Raw genomic sequence first — 14848 nt, forward strand, 5'->3', positions numbered from 1 at the left:
ATGGTAGTAGGCATCCCTGAGATCCAGGGATGCCATAAAACAGTTTGGAAACAGATTTAAAATCACTGACTTGATCGTTTCCATACGAAGTCTTTTGTACACTAGATACTGGTTCAGAAGTTTCAAATGTATTATTGTACGGTAGGAGCCGTTCAGATTTTTTTTTTACAAAAAAGAGAGTTGAATAAAACTCTTTTGCTCTTTCTTGTACTGGGATTTCCAACAGAACATTCTTTTCTAATAGGGAAGATACCTCTGAAACCATGGCCGCCTGTTTCTGAGGACTTGAATGATAATCTGTTATAATGAATCTTTCTGGCGGCAACCTCTGAAAATTTATCTTGTAGCCCTCTCTTAGGATTGAGATTATCTATGGGCTGTTTGATATCTTTTGCCAATGTTCTGCGAAGTGAGAAAGCTGACCTCCCACCGGGGCCCTGGCATCATTGTGGCTGCTTTTTTGAGGCATTTGCTCCTGAAAAAAGATATCCTTTGGACCTTCTGTTAGTACCTGAAGTTTGCCTAGACACCTCCTTTCTCCTATAACTACCCCTATTAGACTAAGAACTGAAGGATTTTTTAGGAGGTTGCTGACTAGTGGAAGGGAACCCTTTCTATCTGTCTGAGGCCTTCTCAAGCAAATCATCCAAGACAGGCCCAATCAAAAATTCACCCCGACATGGAATGGCGCATAGTTTGGCCTTGGGGGTGGAATCTCCCTTCCAATCCTTCAACCAAATGGCTCTACATGCTGAGTTAGATAGGGCGGAAGCTCTAGCAGAAAATTTTAACGAGTCCGCCGAATTAATGGCATTAAAAATAGTGGGAAAGGAAGAAAGCCGTTTCTCTCTAGTGGTTCCCTCCTTTATACGATTCTCTAAATCCTTTTTAGGGATCTAGCCACAGAAGTGGCCACAAAGGCAGGTCTAAAAGCTCCAGCTGTAGATTCCCAGCTCTTTTTTAAATACATTTCCGCCCTTCTATCCATGGGGTCCTTTAGGGAACCTGTGTCTTCAAAGGGAAGTTTTGGCAACTGGGGCATCCAGTTTTGGGGCCCTATCCCTACAAGCAGATACTTCCTCATCAAATGGGTATTTACGTTTAATGGAAGAGGGAATGAAACATTTTCTACCTGGCTTACTCCATTCCCTATTGATAACAGCAGCAATATTTTCATGCACATCAAAGCCCTTCATCTTTCTTGGACCCAGGCCCTCAAACATGGAGTCTCGTACAGATTGTGGCGCTTTATAATAGTCTTACCCCATGGTAGCACTGACAACTCTGATCAGAGAGCTAATATTCTCGGCCTGAAAAAGCGGTCTTCCCGCTACATGATCATCAAAGGATTCATCCGATGACAGTCTGTCTCCCTCTTCCTCCAATCCTGACAGTAATTCTTGATCGCTGGAGGGGGGAATAAAGGTGGCTGCAGAGGTGCTGGGGCGACCCTCCAAGAGGCTGTTAACCGACTCCTTCACTGACTCCTTAACTTCATCCCAGATCATCTGTTTTAGACTGGTCATAAGAGACGGGGCCTCATTCTCTAATAACTTGCTTACACAAGATTGACAGATAGGCTTCCCCCAGCCTAAGGGTAAGTTTTTCTTACACATAGCACACCCTCTATCTTTAGATCTGGAGACCCTTCTACTCTCCGTGCTGTCATAGGCGAGGGGGAAACTTTCATTTCTTCCAATAAAATGTTGCTTAAGCCCCAATTTTTTCATTTTCACAAGGGGTAACAGGATAAAAAAGCACCCCATAATTTCTTACCCATTTTCTCCTGAATATGGCAACACCCCATATGTGGTGGTAAACTGCTGTGGGGGCACATTGCAGGATTCAGAACAGAAGGAGCGCATATGGCTTTTGCAGTGCAGATTTTGATAGATTGGTTTATGGGCGCCATTGGTTTTTATTTTTTAAGTGATTGTCTTAGGTAGGGGCTCGTTTTTTTCCGGGATGAGGGGACCTTTTCATTGGTACGGATTTGGGGTACATAAGACTTTCTGATCGCTTGGTCTTACACTTTTTGTGAGCCAAGGTGACCAGAAAATGGCGACCGGATCCATATCCCATATTTCGGTTAGTGATGATTATTTACTTTTTAATATTCTGTATGTGAATTCTCTGTTTTATCTCATCACTTACTAAACATATTTATTCACTAAGGGTACTTTCACACTAGCGTTATTCTTTTCCGGTATTGAGTTCCATCCTAGGGGCTCAATACCGGAAAAAAAACGCTTCAGTTTTATACTAATGCATTCTGAATGGAGATCAATCCGTTGCATCAGGATGTCTTCAGTTCAGTTACTTTTACGGTATTTGGCCGGAGAAAATACGGCCAAAATTCCGGAACACTTGCCTTATTTTCCATTGAAATGCATTAATGCCGGATCTGGCACCAAGTGTTCTGGCAAAACGGATCCGGTTTCCCTGTCTGCGCATGTGCAGACCTTTAAAAATGTGAAAAATAAATAAATACCGGATCCGTTTTTCCGGATGAAACCAGAGAGACGGATCCATTATTGCAATGCATTTGTGAGATGGATCCGGATCCGTCTACAAATGCTATCCGCTTGTGCATGGATTTCCGGATCTGGCAGGCAGTTCCGGCAACGGAACTGCCGGCCGGATCCTCACAACGCAAGTGTGAAAGTACCCTTAGTCTGCGTAAGCTTATTCATTCTCAAACCTGTTGAATTTACGTTACGTTACAGCAGCCGCTTCTAAATGTGAGCTAGTTCCCTTGCTGTCTTACATTTACACCATTTTTAACGCCTAAAACAGGAGTAGAAAATGATGAATGAGACGGGCTTACTGGCCCGTCCCTTTCCCCACCTCCCTTTTTTAAACCTGGCATGAGCGGGGAAAAGTCGCAGATTGAGGCGCAAAGGTCCACCAGAAACAGGCCTAATTTAGGTGTATTTCTCTTTGATAAATAATAACCCCTTACATACCGTAATTACTCTGCAGTATACCATCTGTCAAATCAATGGCCAACCATGGAAAACCCAGATCAACAGAATTTAATATACAGAATTTAGTGTGAAGTAATGCTGCTGGAGGCAGAAAAATGTACATCATTGTCGCTACCTAACAGACCCGATAGAATCCATTGGATAATGTCGGGGGTCAGATCTGGCATGTTGTTATTTTCACCGTTCTGCTCCTACGATGGATGTGAACAGAGCCTAATAAGTTACAAAAATTGTTTTACATGGGCCAAATAAAACATCATAGCTAAAGAGACAGCTCAATCATTCACAGGATTAATGGAAGAAGTGAACAATCTGGACCACAATCCAGAAATAGGATAATACAAGCTAAGACCGAAAAATGCTTCAGGACACAGATGGGGGCTGCATGTAAAATATAAGAGGGAAGATTCCCTCAAAGCAGCCGGTCACTCCAGGACTGAGCTCCATAGGAGTACGGCCACAAGTAGCCGGTTTGCGGTAGATTTTACGCAGCAGGGTGCCTGGCCACGGTGCATTAAGGCAGATTTCACTCTGTATCCCAAGATAAACTGACGAGCTATGGGATTCAAAGTCACACCGCCTGTTATCAGGTTATGGGCGGAGTTAGTCCTGGACACTTTCCACAGGGCACAATATTTTTTTAAATCTCACGACTTTGCTGACGCTGTAAACGCATCGGATTTCCCAGACTCAATGGCGCTGCAGAAATTCCACTGTGTTCTCACTTTACGAGGCTGCACCATTTGGGCTCATGCACGTAAACAGCCCCTCTAAAGAGGAAAGGTAGTGACATCTGTCCGTTTTGTGTCGGTGCTAGGTTCTCTCCTACTAATCTGAAAGTCAGTCATCAGCAATTCACCGGAGACCGGGCACCAGGGTAATAATGGAGTCTCTATGGTCAAGTTCACACTTCAGTTATTGTCAGCCTACTCGCTGCTCACTGCCATTCTAGTGACTGGACCCGGGCTGCAATACCAAGCACAGCCACTAGAAAATGTATACCCATGCGGTTTATATGATAACTTTATTCTGCGAGTTGAAAATAATTTGGCAATATAGTTTTATATGTTTTTTTCATGTTTTACTACTTTTTTTTTTATTAACATTTGCTTTTTTTTTGTTTTTTGCATCACTATATCTAAGACCAATAACATATTTTCCATTGACATAAGGGCTCATGTGTGCCGGCCAGGCTCGTAAACCCTTTTTACTATTCTGTATGTGAATTCTCTGTTTTATCTCATCACTTAGTAAACATATTTATTCACTAAGGGTACTTTCACACTTGCGTTATTCTTTTCCGGCACTGAGTTCCATCCTAGGGGCTCTATACCGGAAAAAAACGCTTCAGTTTTATCCTAATGCATTCTGAATGGAGAGCAATCCGTTGCAATCCGGAAGGTCCAGTGCAGAACGGAGGCACTACGGAGGGCTTCCGTGGGGTTTATCTCCATGCCTCTGCTCCGCCAAAAAAATAGAACATGTTCTATTTTTTTGTGGTGCATATAAATCACGGACCCATTCAACTTGAAGGGGTCTGGATCAGTCTGCAGAATCCGCACGGATGTTGCCCCTGCATTGGGGACCGCAAATTGCGGCCGGGAAACGGCTGTGTGCATGAGCCTTAACCGTGTAAGTGCTTCTGTTTTGTGGGGCAGGCTGTAGTTTTTACTGGTATAATTTAGGGGTAACACATGACTTTGATCGCTTTTTATACCTTTTTTTTTGGGAGGTGCGGTGACAAAAACTGCAATTCCATCATCGTTTTTCCATCAAGATCTTATTTTTACAGCTTTCACCGGGCTGGATAAGTAACGTGATCCTTTTACAGATCAGGTTGTTACGGACGTGGTGATGCCAATGTGTAGCTTATTTTATTTTTTAAGCAATTATGAGTGGATATTTAATATTTTTTATTAAGTCCCACTTGGGGACTTGAAGATACAGCAGACCGATCACTGGTACAATACACTGCAATAGTCATCTATTGAGGTCTACTGTGCTGTCACTTTACATTTGTAAGGGCCTGGCAGGCTTTGGTACATCGCAACCATCGGGACCCTGCAATCGCGTTGCGTGGGGGGGGGGCTGCTGGAAAGAAAGGGAGTTCTCTCCCCCTGTTGACTCCTTAGATGCGGCATCTAAGGGGTAAACCAGAGCCGTGGCGCGCAATCCTTTCCATGCTGTAGATTTATGGAGATCACTAGAGCGGTCACTCAGGGCAGGGGGAGGGGCTTGAGACAAAGAGCAGGTGTTGAGGCTCCACCTACTGGGCACTTGCAACTTAAATCTGGCAGCTTAAAACTTCATATTCTCATTACTCCTGATGGTAAAAGCTCCACAAAAGGTAGTCCTGCCCCCACCTAGTGTTGGCAGCAGTTTAGCATGGTCAAAAGGACATATTCCCTTTAAAGGGACATTCAGAATCATAGTCAATTACCTGTATGGGGGGGACAATAAGGACCCCGAGACTGAGGACTGCATGCTGTATATGGCAGATGCTTAATCTACTACTAGAATCACTCCGGCTCGTAAAACACAAGGATTCTCATAAAATACTAGGCAGGACAAATTCCTGGAGCTCAGCACATTTCGGAGCGGTCCCAGATCGAGAGGTATAACAAAACGCCATTTTGTCTCCCCCTATAATAACCCCCCCATTGATCTGATACTGATGCCCTAGGCTGAGGATATGCCATCAATACTGTAAAGCTGGAATGCCCCTTTAAGGATATCAAAGTTTCAGCAAGAGCAGTTTAATCATTGCATAATACACTGTCTGGATTAATCCCATGTGGCTGTCAAGATCTCTGCTTGCAGTCATTCAATAGCATCTATAGAAAACATACACATAATGGTTAAAAAGACAGAAGTCGGCACAGATCACGTAATGCTGCAGCACAGATTATTCTCGGTACCAGGAGAGCATCCGATTTATCCGCTGAAGGCGCAGAAGCGCTAGCAAATATCCGCAAAGTGCGAATCTACCCCAATACCTCCAGGTTTCCAATTATGTGCTGCCCATCCCATCATACATATCACCTGTCATATACACTGCACAGGAGGCATACATCCCATCATACATACACATCACCCGTCACATACACTGCACAGGAGGCATACATCCCATCATACATATCACCTGTCACATACACTGCACAGGAGGCATACATCCCATCATACATATCACCTGTCACATACACTGCACAGGAGGCATACATCCCATCATACATATACACTGCACAGGAGGCATACATCCCATCATACACATCACCTGTCATATACACTGCACAGGAGGCATACATCCCATCATACATATCACCTGTCATACACACTGCACAGGAGGCATACATCCCATCATACATATACACTGCACAGGAGGCATACATCCCATCATACATATCACCTGTCACATACACTGCACAGGAGGCATACATCCCATCATACATACTGCACAGGAGGCATACATCCCATCATACATATACACTGCACAGGAGGCATACATCCCATCATACATATCACCTGTCATATACACTGCACAGGAGGCATACATCCCATCATACACATCACCTGTCATATACACTGCACAGGAGGCATACATCCCATCATACATATCACCTGTCAAATACACTGCACAGGATGCATACATCCCATCATACAAATCACCTGTCATATACACTGCACAGGAGGCATACATCCCATCATACATATCACCTGTCATATACACTGCACAGGAGGCATACATCCCATCATACATACACATCACCTGTCATATACACTGCACAGGAGGCATACATCCCATCATACATATACACTGCACAGGAGGCATACATCCCATCATACATATCACCTGTCATATACACTGCACAGGAGGCATACATCCCATCATACACATCACCTGTCACATACACTGCACAGGATGCATACATCCCATCATACAAATCACCTGTCATATACACTGCACATAAGGCATACATCCCATCATACATATCACCTGTCATATACACTGCACAGGAGGCATACATCCCATCATACATACACATCACCTGTCATATACACTGCACAGGAGGCATACATCCCATCATACATATACACTGCACAGGAGGCATACATCCCATCATACATATACACTGCACAGGAGGCATACATCCCATCATACATACACATCACCTGTCATATAAACTGCACAGGAGGCATACATCCCATCATACATACACATTGCACAGGAAGCATACATCCCATCATACATATACATTGCACAGGAAGCATACATCCCATCATACATATACACTGCACAGGAGGCATACATCCCATCATACATACACATCACCTGTCATATACACTGCACAGGAGGCATACATCCCATCATACACATCACCTGTCATACACTGCACAGGAGGCATACATCCCATCATACGTATACACTGCACAGGAGGCATACATCCCATCATACATATACACTGCACAGGAGGCATACATCCCATCATACATATACACTGCACAGGAGGCATACATCCCATCATACACATCACCTGTCATATACACTGCACAGGAGGCATATACATCCCATCATACGTATACACTGCACAAGAGGCATATACATCCCATCATACGTATACACTGCACAGGAGGCATATACATCCCATCATACATACACATCACCTGTCATATACACTGTACAGGAGGCATACATCCCATCATACATATACACTGCACAGGAGGCATACATCCCATCATACATATACACTGCACAGGAGGCATACATCCCATCATACATATACACTGCACAGGAGGCATACATCCCATCATACATACACATCACCTGTCATATAAACTGCACAGGAGGCATACATCCCATCATACATACACATCACCGGTCATATACACTGCACAGGAAGCATACATCCCATCATACATATATACTGCACAGGAGGCATACATCCCATCATACACATCACCTGTCACATACACTGCACAGGAGGCATACATCCCATCATACATATACACTGCACAGGAGGCATACATCCCATCATACACATCACCTGTCATACACTGCACAGGAGGCATACATCCCATCATACATATACACTGCACAGGAGGCATATACATCCCATCATACATACACATCACCTGTCATATACACTGTACAGGAGGCATACATCCCATCAGACATTTACACTGCACAGGAGGCATACATCCCATCATACATATACACTGCACAGGAGGCATACATCCCATCATACATACACATCACCTGTCATATACACTGCACAGGAGGCATATACATCCCATCATACGTATACACTGCACAGGAGGCATATACATCCCATCATACATATACACTGCACAGGAAGCATACATCCCATCATACATATACACTGCACAGGAAGCATACATCCCATCATACATATACACTGCACAGGAGGCATACATGCCATCATACATATCACCTGTCATATACACTGCACAGGAGGCATACATCCCATCATACATATACACTGCACAGGAGGCATACATGCCATCATACACATCACCTGTCATATACACTGCACAGGAGGCATACATCCCATCATACGTATACACTGCACAGGAGGCATATACATCCCATCATACATATACACTGCACAGGAAGCATATACATCCCATCATACATATACACTGGACAGGAGGCATACATCCCATCATACATATACACTGCACAGGAGGCATACATCCCATCATACATATCACCTGTCATATACACTGCACAGGAAGCATACATCCCATCATACACATCACCTGTCATATACACTGCACAGGAGGCATACATCCCATCATACATATACACTGCACAGGAGGCATACATCCCATCATACATACACATCACCTGTCATATACACTGCACAGGAGGCATACATCCCATCATACATATACACTGCACAGGAGGCATACATCCCATCATACATATACACTGCACAGGAGGCATACATCCCATCATACATATACACTGCACAGGAGGCATACATCCCATCATACACATCACCTGTCACATACACTGCACAGGAGGCATACATCCCATCATACATACACATCACCCGTCATATACACTGCACAGGAGGCATACATCCCATCATACACATCACCTGTCACATACACTGCACAGGAGGCATACATCCCATCATACAGACATCTGCAGCCCCGTCCGGTACCTGGCAGGATCGTGCAGGTGACAAGGACACTGCCCGGGACTCTGACAGCGCACAGTCCTCTTCCCCCGGGGTATACGCCATCAGCTTTCTACAGAGGGGGTTGTGCCGGTGATGTGAGGGGCTCCAGGTGGGGTGTATCCGGATCTTACCTGTGAGCTGCGCCGCCGAGACTCCCGGTCCCCACGTATCACGGAGCCTCCGCCGGTAACGGGCAGTCTTATCTGAAGGCTAGCTGGGGCTCCTTCTCGGCAGGGACCTCCTGACGTCTGGCGATCACGTGACAGCGCGAGTCACGTGGGGCAGGATTCCAAGCGGGCTGAGTTTTGGGGGGACGTGAGGGGGTGGTGTCTGCGATGTGAGGGGGCGGCGGCGGCGGCCAGATGCTGGGGACAGTGCAGTGTGAGGGCGGGCAGTGGGTCTTAGGGCTACGCCTATTGAATTGCTATGGAGGGGGCAGTAATCATGCAGGAGGTGCGAGTGGCCATAGATTGTCGGGCTACTCTGCTGCTGTGTGGTATGGGGGTTAGGTGGGGGGGCGGTCACCTCATGGGAAGGGCAAGCAAGATCTGAGCTCCCACCACTGTGAGTGCGACCGTCAGTCAGTGAGGATTTATCACAACTGGTGTAAAGTAGAACTGGCTTAGTTGCCCATAGCAGCCAATCAGATTCCTCCTTTCATTTTTCAGAGCTCATTTTGAAAATGAAAGGTGGAATTTGATTGGTTGCTATGGGCAATTAAAGCCAGTTCTACTGTACACCAGTTCTGATAATTCTCCCTAAGTATTTCTGTGGTTCAAAGCACGGAAGAGACTCATATCTTAAAGGGGTTATCCAAAGTGTAAAACATGCCCCCCTCATTTAGGTTATGCTTACCCCGCTCACCAGCACCCGCTGCATCTCCCTGTCTGGGGGGGTGGGGGGGCGGTGAGCTAATAGTAGGCCGCGACGGGGATCAGATTCCCTAGCGTCACCCGCAATGCAAAATGAGTGTCGTGCAACATTTTTACGCCAAACTAGCGTAAAAATGTTTGTAAATGACCCCCACTGAGTTATTTTGGACTAGGTTTTGAGGCAGATTTTCCAAAAGCTAGAAACGGATGCAGCAGAAGGAGAAGGAGAAGGGCTTCCCCACGTTTGAATTCACTTCTGGCTTTGGCTGAAAAACCTGAAGGGAAAGCTGCTCCAAAAACACCCAGGGGGTCATTTATTAAGACTGGCATTATAACTTCTGATTGTAAGACATCTTCCTTGGTCCTTTGCGCCAGAAATATGCCTAAGGGCTCTTTCACACTTGCGTTGTCCGGATCCGGCATGTACTCCACTTGCCGGAATTACACTCCGGATCCGGAAAAACGCAAGTGTACTGAAAGCATTTGAAGACGGAACCGTCTTCCAAATGCTTTCAGTGTTACTATGGCACCCAGGACGCTATTAAAGTCCAGGTTGCCATAGTAGTAGTGGGGAGCGGGGGAGCGGTATACTTACAGTCCGTGCGGCTCCCGGGGCGCTCCAGAATGACGTCAGAGCGCCCCATGTGCATGGATGACGTGATCCATGCGATCACATGATCCATGCGCTTGGGGCGCCCTGACGTCACTCTGGAGCGCCCGGGGAGCCGCACGGACGGTAAGTACACTGCTCCCCGCTACACTTACCATGGCTGTCAGGACTTTAGCGTCCCGGCAGCCATGGTAACCACTCTGAAAAAGCTAAACGTCAGATCCGGCAATGCGCCGAAACGACGTTTAGCTTAAGGCCGGATCCGGATCAATGCCTTTCAATGGGCATTAATTCCGGATCCGGCCTTGCGGCAAGTGTTCCGGATTTTTGGCCGGAGCAAAAAGCGCAGCATGCTGCGGTATTTTCTCCGGCCAACAAACGTTCCGTACCGGAACTGAAGACATCCTGATGCATCCTGAACGGATTACTCTCCATTCAGAATGCATTAGGATAATCCTGATCAGGATTCTTCCGGCATAGAGCCCCGACGACGGAACTCTATGCCGGAAGACAATAACGCAGGTGTGAAAGAGCCCTAAGGTAGGCGTATTTCTGGTTAGTAAATGACCCCCTCAGTGCTCAGATCAGCTTGGGTTCTCAGCCAATTCATAAGAGCATAACACTGGGTTCACACCAGAGCGTTCTGAAAGGAGCGCTCTGTATGCGCGATTGTACGGGCGTTTACAAGCGCGCATACAGAGACAAGCGAACACACATTGTCGCGCGTTCCCGAAAGTCTATGTACGGGAACGCGCGACAAACGCCCAAAAAAACGCTCAAGTACTTGTTTGAGCGTCGGGCGTTTTACAGCGTGATCGTACGCGCTGTAAAACGCCCAGGTGAGAACCATTCCCATAGGGAAGCATTGGTTTCTCCTTGTTGTGCGTTTTACAGCGCTGAAAAACGCTCAGGTGTGAACTGAGTGTAAGGGTGACATCACACATGGTGGGAAAATGTGCCCAAAAAATCTGCCACCTGGAGACCCCCCCTGTAATCCTACGGGGCTGTGCTGTGTAATGATGTGCTGCTGCTTTTCTGAAGCACAATGTCTCCATTCATGTCAATGGGGGATGTGATCCGCACAGAAATCCACATCAAATTCACAAGGAAATCTGCCTCCTAATCCACATGTACGCATCCGGATGTTTTTCCAGTCATGTGTGCAGGAGGCCTAAGTGCAAGGTCATGTGCACCTCTGTGTCCTATATTTGGCCACATCTTGCGGATCGCGGAGCCACTAAAGTCAATGCGTCCGTGCTGCAATGCAGTGTGCACACAGCCGGTGATCTGCTGCGTGCGGTCCACAGCACAGACGGTCCACAAGTTGCGGATCCGCAAAAAACATCCGCAAAATACCGAACATTTCCTATTTTTGCCTGTTTTGCGGTTCTATTTTTTTTGGTTGATATTTTTCACCAGTATTTGTAAGCCAAAACCAGGAAGGAAAAGAAGACTGGAAAGATTCGTGCCTCTTTCTGTGATTCGGACCTGCTCCTGGCCTTTGGCTTACAAATACTGATAAAGAGTCCATATTGCGGACCACAAACGGCAGGTCTGCAATATACGGGTAGCGGCCATGTGCAGTCCCTGCTGGTTCATTGACTTGAATGGGTCTGCGATCCACAAAATACGGCCAAAGACATGTCCTATCTTTTGCCGTAAGACATTGTGTCTTTTGCCGAGTGCACACGGCCGGTACGCCTCGCATAGTGGTCCGCAGCACGGACACAGAGCCCTAAGGGTGTATTCAGGTGTAGTGGTTGTGGTGCATTTTGACCACTATTTGCTGCAGCATAGGACAAGCGAGACTGTGTACGGTTCTTTTGTGCAGATTTAACCTTATTAAATGTAAGGCTATATGCACACGACCGTATGTATTTTGCGGTCCGCAAATTGTGGATACCATCCGTTTTTTTTTTTGTTTTTTTTGCTGATCCATTGTAACAATGCCTAAAACAGACAAGAATAGGACATTTTCTAATTTTTTGTGGGGCTACGGAACGGACAACACGGTGTGCTGTCCAAATTTTTTGCGGACCCATTAAAATGGATGGGTCCGCATCCTATCCGCAAACAAAAACGGAACGGACATGGAAACAAAATACGTTCGTGTGCATGTAGCCTAAGGCCTCATGCAAACAAAGGTATTTTGTTTCAGTGTCCGTTCCGGTTATAAGGGAAAAATTGTAAAAAATAACTCGCCTCATCCACTTGTTCGCGCAGCCGGCATCTTCTTCTTTCAGGACCTGCCAAAGGACCTTTGATGACGTAATCGCACTCACCACGTGGTGAGCGCGGTGACATCAGCGCAGGGCCTGCTGAAGGAAGGTTCATTCAGCAGAACCTGCGCTGACGTCACCGTGTGGTGAGTGCAATTACGTCATCAAAGGTCCTTTGGCAGGTCCTGAAAGAAGGCGATGCCGGCTGCGCAAACAAGAGGATGAGGTGAGTTATTTTTTTTTTTAACCCCTCAAGCCACATTTTAGTACGCATTAAGAATGCTATTATTTTCCCTTCTAACCATGTTATAAGGAAAAATAATACAGTGAATAGACTTTAATGGGGTCCGGGGTTGCTCATCCCTATCATCTCCTAGCAACCATGCGTGAAAATCGCACCGCAACCACACTTGCTTGCGATTTTCAGGCAGACCCATTTATTTCTATGGGGCCTGCGTTTCGTGAAAAACGCAGAATATAGAACCTGCTGCGATTTTCACGCAACGCACAAGTGATGCGTGAAAAACAAAGGATTCCGTGCGGGTGCAATGCGTTCACGTCACGCATTGCACCCGCGCGGAATTCTCGCCCATGTGAAAGGGGCCTAAGAGATGTTGTTTGTAAACCTTCCGTTTTTTATCACGCGCGTAAAAAAACGCATCAAAACTGAACACATTCGCAGACAAAACTGACTGAACCTGCTTGCAAAATGGTGCAAGTTTCACTGGACGCATCCGGACCTAATCCGTCACGCTCGTGTGAAAGAGGCCTAAGCAATTTGCTGACCGCACATGGCCGCCATTGTCATAGAAAATGCCTATTCTTGTCCGCATCTTTTGCCGCCCCATTGAAATGAATGGGTCCGCATCCATTCCACAAAATTTTTGAACGGATGCGGACTCATTCATACTGTCGTGTGCATGAGCCCTAATACAGTACAAGAAAGTGAATGAGATTAGACAAACCTATATGCCGTGCAGATTTAGAAATCCACAGCAGGTTGTTGTGCAGATTTCACCCTTTTGAAATGCAGAGGGGGAGGACTGCGGCAAAGTCTCGAGTTAGACATGCGGATTTTGTTGCGGAAACGCAGAGAAATCTGCATGGCAATCTGTGTAGAATTTCTATTTGGAAATATGCACACGTGTGCAGGTATCCTTAGGGTACGGCCGCACAGTCAGGTTTCCTGATGCAGTTTCGGAAAATAAGGAGTGGATCATAAAAAAAGGAAAGTATGAGGCCCCTTTCACACGGGCGAGAATTCCGTGCGGGTGCAATGCGTCAGGTGAACACATTGCACCTGCACTGAATCCCAGCCCATTCATTTCTATGGGGCTGTGCAGATGAGAGGTGATTTTCACACATCACTTGTGCTTTGCGTGAAAATCGCAGCATGTTCTATATTCTGCGTTTTTCATAGAAATGAATGGGGCTGCGTGAAAAACGCAAGCAAGTGCGGATGCGGTGCGATTTTCACGCAGGGTTGCTAGGAGATGATGTGAGTAAATTGATAAAAGTCAATTTACTGTATTATTTTCCCTTATAACATGGTTATAAGGAAAAATAATAGCATTCTTAATACAGAATGCACAGTAAAATGTGGCTTTAGGGGTTAAAAAAATGTATTAAAAAAAATTAACTAACCTCATCCTCTTGTTCGCGCAGCCGGCATCTTCTTCTTTCAGGACCTGCCAAAGGACCTTTGATGATGTAATCACGTGGTGAGCGCGGTTGACTTCAGCGCAGGTCCTGCTGAATGAAGATAGAAGATTTCTATCTTCATTCAGCAGGACCTGCGCTGACGTCACCGTGTGGTGAGCGCGATTACGTCATCAAAGGTCCTTTGGCAGGTCCTGAAAGAAGACGATGCCGGCTGCGCAAACAAGAGGATGAGGTTAGTTAATTTTTTTTTTTTTAAATTTTTAACCCCTAAAGCCACATTTTACTTAGCATT

At 46.0% G+C, this 14848-nt stretch overlaps 1 protein-coding gene across 2 annotated transcripts in view; it reads right to left on the reverse strand.

The window, feature by feature from the left end:
• The window catches only part of ABAT (4-aminobutyrate aminotransferase), a 212868-nt gene extending 203384 nt beyond the window's left edge, over positions 1–9484 (reverse strand). For both annotated transcript variants that reach the window (XR_005780450.1, XM_040439721.1), the window contains exon 1: positions 9325–9484. The gene's annotated coding sequence lies outside the window, so the exon portion shown is untranslated. The remainder of the gene's footprint in view (positions 1–9324) is intronic.
• Positions 9485–14848: the final 5364 nt, after the last annotated feature.

The sequence above is a fragment of the Bufo bufo genome, chromosome 7 (assembly GCF_905171765.1).
Source record: "Bufo bufo chromosome 7, aBufBuf1.1, whole genome shotgun sequence".
In the NCBI taxonomy this organism is placed as follows: domain Eukaryota; kingdom Metazoa; phylum Chordata; class Amphibia; order Anura; family Bufonidae; genus Bufo; species Bufo bufo.